We start from the raw sequence: 8,664 nt of genomic DNA, 5'->3' as shown, positions 1-8,664 counted from the left end.
AGATACTTGAACACTAAAAATTGTTTCCACATTAAAAGAGTAATGTTCAGAAAAAGGGTAATCATAATCATGACAAGATTTGTAAATATAATCATCACTACTTTTTATAGCATAAGTTTCATCACAATAATCATCATAAGTAGCAACTTCGTTCTCATCATAATCGATTGAAATCTCTCCCAAGATAGTGGAATCACTAAATAAAGTTGACACTCTTCCAAATCCACTTTCATATTCATCACAATAAAATCCAACATCCTCCAAAATAATGGGATCACTAATTCCTAAAGTTGACACTCTTCCGAACCCACTTTCATCAATATAATCATCATACGTAGGAGGCATGCTATCATCACAACAACTTTGCATATCAAAACTTGGGATGCTAAAAATATCATCTTCACTAAACGTAGCATCCCCAAGCTTGGGACAAACATTAATTTCAGCAAATATATTCTCAAATATGTCATTCTCATCAAACATAGCTTCCCCAAGCTTGGGCCTTTTCATATCAGAAGCATAATCACTCTCATCATTAAAAATATTGATAGCACCAATAGTATAGCAATTATCATCATCACAATGAGTAATGGGAGCAACATCATTTGGGAGGCACACCTTTCTACCCTTGTTGCTCCTTCTTTTCTTTTTCTTCCTCACATTATGTGTGGGTTCAACCTTCCTCTTTGAGCTCCTTATTGACGAGATTGGTTAAATAGAAAGCTCCTCCTTGTTACCTGATTCATCATAAGAAATAATTGGAGGATATTGAGAAGTCTCTTCCCTTTCATTAGTATTTTCTTCGTCCTCTATTTGTTTTCTTTCCTTTATGTAATTGGCAATATAAGGATTTTCAATGCAATTCACCGCACAATACTTATAAATCTTCTCTAGATCAAAATCAAGAAATCTATCAAGACTAAATTCTAGAATACCCTCGATTATACGTTTCATTTCTTCATAACCCAAAAGAAGGCTAAGCTCTTTATGATGCTCAAACGTAATCAAATTATCACAATATTTGGACACGACTTGATCATGAAACAAATAGCATTGGACCTTTAAATGACCATGTTCATTGCAAAGTTCACAAGGAGCTCAAACGTAATCAAAGTATATGACATATGTTTCGGTTGTATTCATGTTGGCAGCAACAAAGATCTCATGGACTGAGTTTGCTATCATGGATTATAAAATAAAAAACAAAAAGTGTAATGGAGAATACGATTAAATCCACCAACGAAGGTTTGATGTCTACTACGCAACCTTCTTCTTGTAGACGTTGTTGGGCCTGCAAGTGCACAGGTTTGTAGGACAGTAGCAAATTTCCCTCAAGTGGATGACCTAAGGTTTATCAATCCGTAGGAGGCGTAGGATGAAGATGGTCTCTCTCAAACAACCCTGCAACCAAATAACAAAGAGTCTCTTGTGTCCCCAACACACCCAATACAATGGTAAATTGTATAGGTGCACTAGTTCGGCGAAGAGATGAAGATACAAGTGCAAAATAGATGGTAGATAAAGGTATTTGTAATCTGAAATAATAAAAACAGCAAGGTAACTAATGATAAAAGTGAGCGTAAACGGTATTGTAATGATAGGAAACAAGGCCTAGAGTTCATACTTTCACTAGTGCAAGTTCTCTCAACAATAATAACATAGATAGATCATATAACAAGCCCTCAACATGCAACAAAGAGTCACTCCAAAGCAACTAATAGCGGAGAACAAACGTAGAGATTATGGTAGGGTACGAAACCACCTCAAAGTTATTCTTTCGGATCGATCTATAAAAGAGTTCGTACTAGAATAATACCTTAAGAGACAAATCAACCAAAACCCTAATGTCACCTAGATACTCCATTGTCACCTCAAGTATCTTTGGGCCTGATTATACGATATGCATCACACAATCTCACATTCATCCAACCAACATCAAAGTACTTCAAAGAGTGCCCCAAAGCTACTACCGGAGAGTCAAGAACGTGTGCCAACCCCTATGCATAGGTACCAATGTTACGAAACCCGCAAGTTGATCACCAAAACATACATCAAGTGGCACATGATATCCCATTGTCACCACAGATAATCACGGCAAGACATACATCAAGTGTTATCATAAAGACTCAATCCAATAAGATAACTTCAAAGGGGAAACTCAATTCATAACAAGAGAGTAGAGGGGGAGAAACATCATAAGATCCAACTAAAATAGCAAAGCTCGGGATACATCAAGATCGTGTCGTAGAGGAAACACGAGAGAGAACAAGAGAGAGAGAGAGATCAAACACATAGCTACTGGTACATACCCTCAGCCCCGAGGGTGAACTACTCCCTCCTCATCATGGATAGCGCCGGGATGATGAAGATGGCCTCCGGTGATGGGATCCCCCTCCGGTAGGGTGCCGGAACAGGGTCCCGATTGGTTTTTGGTGGCTACAGAGGCTTGCGGCGGCGGAACTCCCGATCTATCTTCTGTTCTGGAAGTTTTAGGGTACGTAGGTATATATGGGTGCAAGGGGTACGTCGGAGGAGCTACGAGGGCCCCACGAGGCAGGGGGCACGCCTGGGGGGGTGGGCAGCCCCTATCTCCCCTGACGTGCACTCCAATTTCCCTTGGTTGCTTTCCTTCCAAAAATAACTTCTCTAGTTGATTTCGTTCCGTTTTGACTCCGTTTGATATTCCTTTTCCATGAAACACTGAAATAGGCATAAAACAACAAATCTGGGTTGGGCCTCCGGTTAATAGGTTAGTCCCAAAAATAATATAAAAGTGGATAATAAAGCCCAATATTGCCTAAAATACTAGATAAAGTAGCATGGAGCAATCAAAAATTATAGATATGTTGGAGACGTATCAAGGTTCTAACAGGTACCAATAGTTTTGTTAAATTGCAGACTAAGGCATAGTCTAGTGGTGGGAAGGGGCTGATGCCTTCCCACCCACCCAGGTTCAAGGCATGATACTTCCAATTTGGGTTTGTTGCACCAATTATACTGTAGGGGGTTCCCTTACAGTCTTTTTGTCAAAAAAATAGTTTTGTTAAATTCTTATTAGGCCATGTGATCTTATAATTGTAGTGTAAGTAGAGAAACAAATAAGTTATGCTTAATTTGTGTAGGACAATTGTGGTTCCTAGTTGGATGCTTCATATTGGTATGAAGTTAATTCCACAAAAGAGGCTTGGAACTTTTGGACATGTTATGGAGGTCATACTGGTTTTGATGCAAGGGTAAATTATGAAAACAAGAGCAAACTTGATGGAGTAATCACTTCTGCAAGATATGTCTGTTCTAATGAAGGCTACAGAAGAAAAGACAAAAGGGGTAATAATACAAAATGTCCTCGTGCAGAAACAAGGACCAGCTACAATGTTCGAATGGGAATCACTATACACAGAGAAGCAGAAAATTATGAGGTGCATGAGTTAGTTGTTGAACACAACCATGTCTTGCAATTACTTGGGACAAGCCACTTGATGCCATCAGAACGGAAGATTTCGGCCTTGCAAGCATTTGAAATGGAAACAGCGGATGATTCAGGAATTGTACCTAGAAGAGCCCATGAGTTAGCAAGTCGACAAGTTGGTGGTCCACTGAACCTTGGCTACACATGTCGTGATCGCAAGAACCACTTGCGAACCAGGCGTCAAAGGGACTTGATGTATGGTGAAGCTGGAAGTATGCTTAAGTACTTTAGAGATAAAAATAATGAGAATCCTGCATTTGAATATGATATGCAACTAGATTGCAATGAACAAATAGCGAATATCTTTTGGGCTGATGCAAAGATGATCATTGACTATGCTCATTTCGGTGATGTTGTTACTTTCGATACAACATTTGGGACAAACAAAGAGTACAGACCCTTCGGTGTTATTGTTGGATTCAACCATTTTAGAGAAATGGTCATTTTTTGTGCTGCACTTTTATATGATGAGACATTTGAATCATTCAAATGGTTTTTCAACACATTCCCATCATTGCATAAGAAGAAGCAACCTAGAACAGTCTTTACTGATCAAGATGTAGCAATGGGTAATGCAGTTCAGGCGGTATTTACCGAAGCATGGCATTGATTATGCACTTTTCACATTATGCAAAATGCCATTAGGCAGTTACCTCATAAGAAAAAAGACGAGGAGGGACCAAATGTACTTGCTGATTTCAGTGCTTGCATGTACAAGTTTGAGGAAGAGGAAGCCTTTGTAGAAGCTTTCAATGCCATCAGAAGCAATGTGGATACACAAACTTGGTTGGACAACATCTACAACGTAAAAGAGAAATGGGAAAGATGTTACATGAGGAATGCTTACACTATAGGCATCAGAAGCACACAATTAAGTGAGAGCTTGAACAGTGACTTGAAAGACCATCTAAAGTATGATCTTGACATCCTTCGGTTTTTCAAGCACGTATAGAGGGTTGTGCAAGAGAAAAGAGATAACGAGGTAAATGAGGAATATGAGTCTAGGAAAAAAATTACCTATAGTCAGAATGAGGACTCCTATGGTAATACAAGTGATCAAGGTTTACACACCACGCATATTTGAAGATTTTCAGAATGAATACGAAAGATCTATCTCAGCATACATCAAGCCATCGATAGAACACAATGCATATATTGTTGCAATTGCAAGTCTTGACTCAGAATTCACATATGAAGAAGAGTGCAAAGTTGTAGTTGATTATGAAGAGCAAAAAGTTTTCTGCAATTGTGGGCAATTCGAAAGAGTTGGTATATTGTGTAGTCATGCTTTGAAAGCACTTGATGTCATGAATATTAAGTACCTTCCAGGTCACTATATTTTGAAGCGATGGACTCGAGAAGCGCGAAGCGGAACTATACAAAACAGCCATGGAAACATTGTTTTGGAAGATCCTAGATCAGAAGACAGACAGCAGTTGAATTTTTTCATGCACGAGTTCCTTGGCATAGCTTCACAAGCAGTTACATCAGAACAGTGTATCAAACTAGTAGATGATGCTTTGAAGAATCTTAGGAAGCAAGTTGAAGAGAAAGCTCGTACTACTAGCATAACTGAAGATATATCTAAAGTTCCAAACGATGGTTTAAAGGATGCTTGCCTAAAGAAAAAGGAAATTCCAAAGAAAAATCCAGGAAGAAAGAAATCATGGCTTGACATTCAGCACCCAAATAAAAAGAAGAAGGAGACAACTAAAGCGGTACCCAAAAGTCAAAATCATTCTGTAAATCTCTTGCATATGTCTAACCGGACAACTTATTAAATATAGTAATATAGTAACAACTCAACTAACATTGGTTTTGTTTTGTTTTTATTTTTTCATAGGGAGGAAATAATGACAATTCAGTAGGACAATACCAAGCACCTATAGAGCAAATGGCTGGAACAAATGCAAATGGTTTGCAAGAATATGGGTACTATGCTCGTTTACTGACGGTATTTCCACTTACCATGTCTAAACTTCATTGTTAAGCAATATGATACTTCATATAATCAGTTATATATCCCTTAATTTGCAGAGTGAAGCCGATGATCTTTGGAAGTTACAACACTATCATGGGATAGGTTGATGAATATGTGTTATTTGTCTTGCTAGATCGACAGATTATGCAGAAGGAATATCTGAATCAGCACACATGGGACCCAATCTGTTGAGTGCTCATTATTTCACTACAATTAGTTTAGTCTCAGTTCACTCCTAGTTTCCGAAGACAGAACAATCAGTTTAATTTCGGTTTACTACAACAATGATCTGCTGATTACTTATCACTTTTAAATATTCTAGTGAGATGGTTACAGCTATGTACCACAATAGGTTTTTATCTCTCCATGTACGGTGTACAATCAGATACAACATGGACTGCTAGTGGCATTATTTGATCATCATCACAAGCACTAATTCTTCAGCTAGTGATATGAATAATTGGACAGAGACGCAAGTGACCACTGTCACAACATAACTGTAATTAAACTCAGCACACATGCATGTACTCTCTACTGGCTATTGACTAACCATATTGCCATGATGAAAGATTAATAGATGGTCAAACAAGCACATGTTCTCGAACTAATAATGAAAAAAATGAATAAATTAGTTCTAAGTAACACCAAGTAATTCACCTTGGGTTTTGCTAGTGGGGCTTCACCGCGCAGGAGGGCGCCGAGGTCGACCGTGCTGCTCCGAGACATCGCCATCATCCTATTCCTGGTCGAGCTCGTCGGGGGAGACTCGAGCTTGCCGTTGTCGTTAGGATCATCGATATCGTCGTTGCTCTGCTGCTTGTGTAGTTCGCCGTGTCCCTGCTACTAGCAGCAGAGACGTGTGGCGGTGCAGCAGCGGCGTATTCGGTCATCTCCCGCAGCAGTGCACTCTCCGGCCATCCCTTGCAGCAGCCGGTAGAAGCCATGGGGCACGGCCGCACAGGGATGGATAAGAAGCAGCGCGCGGAGAGGCAGGGCTATGGAGGGAGGTCATCGCCAGAGTAGTTCGGGGCGAGCAAATTTGCCCGGAGCAGCGTAGTGTACCTGGATTTCGCTCAGCCGGAGCAGTGTCGTGGATTGGGGAAAAACAGTGTCCGAGCTTCTCTACAGGAAAGAGATAAGAGAGAGAGAGAGTGGCCGTGTGGGTTTGTTTTAGTCTTCTTTACTTTTTTATATAAGCCCGGCGATTCTTGGTTGGAGCCATCCGATTAAAATAGACGGCAGATGCTAGACGCTACAGTACGCGTACAATAATACCTGTACTGTAGAGGAGCCGAACCCGTAGTGGAGACGTGCACAGTGCACGCACTCCTTCTTTCTCGTTGTTTTTCTCCCGGACTTCACCGGATCACAGCGAGCATGCCGGGAGGTTAGCTCATTAGTTGTTTTTCACTCAATGTAACTAAGAAAAGAGAAAGAGAAAGATAACAGAAAAGCTAAGAGGTTTGTGCAGCGGAAAACCCACTCCTCTCCAGTTCGTGTTCATCGTTCTCGCTCGCATCACTCTCTCTCGATCGGTCGGTTGGCAACGACAGTGCGCTCCCTCCCCGGATCGTGACGCCGCGTTTAGCCATCGGCGATCGGCTTTTCTACGGCGTGCTTTCCTTTGCTGCCGCAACCTCCAAAGCTTCTATACTAAGCGCGCTCAGCTTCTCTGTGCCAACCACCAAGATGTGACCGTAATTGTTGAACATGTGTAGACGTATGTAGGTCCGGGTTTTGTACGCCGCACTTGTAGTGTCTGCATCCATCTGTCTTTGTACCTACATATATGCCTAGTGCACGATCAATGTGAATATCGATGCACACAATCAATTCTACATGGTATCAGATACCGTCCCGATCCTCTCCTAATCGCTTCCGCCTACCCTACTCGCCGCCGCCTCGGGCCGCCACCGCCGCTGCTCTCCCCTTCCCGCGCTGCTGCCCTCCCCTTCCCGCAGCCACGCCACCCCTCCTCTGTCGCGCCGCCTCTCCTGCTGCGCCGCTTCTCCCGCCATGCCGCCTCTCCCGCTGCGCCGCTCCATCCCCACCCAACCCTAGCCACCGCCCCTCCTTCTCATCCCTGGGCCACCGCCATGTCGTCCAACGCCTCCACCTACTCCAACCCCTTTGCCGGGCCGGACGCCGCTGACATCCGCGACATCAACATCCACGAACGCGTCCCCGTCGTCCTCGATGCCACCGACTCCATGTACTTCACGTGGAAGACGTACTTTTCACTCCTCTTCTGCGAGAACAATCTCGTGGATCATGTTGATGGCACTGTCGACTCTCGCGCCATGGTGGGCGACTCCTAGTGGACCGCGATCAACGCTACGCTCATCCGGTGGTTCTTCACCACCATCTTCAAGGACCTGTTTCACACGGTCGGGAGCAATGGTGATGATGCCCGCGCCATGTGGGTCAAGCTCAACGGCCTCTTCACCGACAACAAGCTTCAGCGCCGCGTTTTTCTGCAACAGGAATTTTTTGACTGTCATCAGGATGAATAGTCTATTGATGACTACTGCCGCCGCCTGAAGATGTTGGCGGATGAACTTTGTGACATCGGCACCAAGGTTGATGACGACCTCCTCCTCAGCACGCTCACGGACGGCCTCAACGAGGACTCCGACAACGCCGCCTCCAACCTCACCTTGATGTCGGAGCCCTCCTTCCCCAAGTTTGTGGCGTACTTGCGGTTGGAGGAGCACCGGAGAAAGGGGGTGAAGAAGCGCTTGCAGCACCACGCACTTGCCGCCAGGACCTCTCGTGGCGCCCAGCCGCCACCCGCCCCGACCGTGCCATGGCAGCAGACCCCCCCCCCCCCCCCGAGGTTCTTTCCCCTCCCGCTGCCCCTTAGCAGCAGCCGCAGGGTGGTGGTAGGCGTGGCAACCACTGCCGGGGGCGGGCGCAAGCAGCAGCGGCAGGCGCACGGGAGGGGGGGAGGGGGGGCTCGTCAGCAGCAGGTGACTGCACCATGGACCTACGGTACCAATCCATGGACGGGCGTTGTTCACGCATATTCGATGTCAGTTCCTTGGCCTCCCGCCGAGGGCATCCTTGGGCCTCGTCCGACGAGCCATCAGGCGTACCTCGCCACGCCCGGCGCCGCCTCCTACCCGGCGCTCCCTCCATCGCCGGCCACGAGCGGCTACGGTGTCACCCCTGCGCCTCCCTATGGTGGGTTCTACACGCCCCAGGTGCCGGCGTC

At 44.4% G+C, this 8,664-nt stretch overlaps 1 long non-coding RNA gene across 1 annotated transcript; it reads right to left on the bottom strand.

Moving 5' to 3' along the window:
- Window positions 1-2,668: 2,668 nt before the first annotated feature.
- On the bottom strand, window positions 2,669-6,561 carry LOC123087138 (uncharacterized). Its single transcript, XR_006441260.1, has 3 exons — window positions 6,108-6,561; window positions 4,123-4,267; window positions 2,669-3,675 (listed from the first exon to the last, which is right to left on the bottom strand). It is a non-coding gene; the product is annotated as an uncharacterized lncRNA (long non-coding RNA).
- Window positions 6,562-8,664: the final 2,103 nt, after the last annotated feature.

The sequence above is a fragment of the Triticum aestivum genome, chromosome 1B, assembly GCF_018294505.1.
Source record: "Triticum aestivum cultivar Chinese Spring chromosome 1B, IWGSC CS RefSeq v2.1, whole genome shotgun sequence".
NCBI lineage: Eukaryota > Viridiplantae > Streptophyta > Magnoliopsida > Poales > Poaceae > Triticum > Triticum aestivum.
The sequence above is the reverse complement of the archived record's forward strand: the minus strand, read 5'-3'. Positions and strand labels throughout refer to the sequence as shown.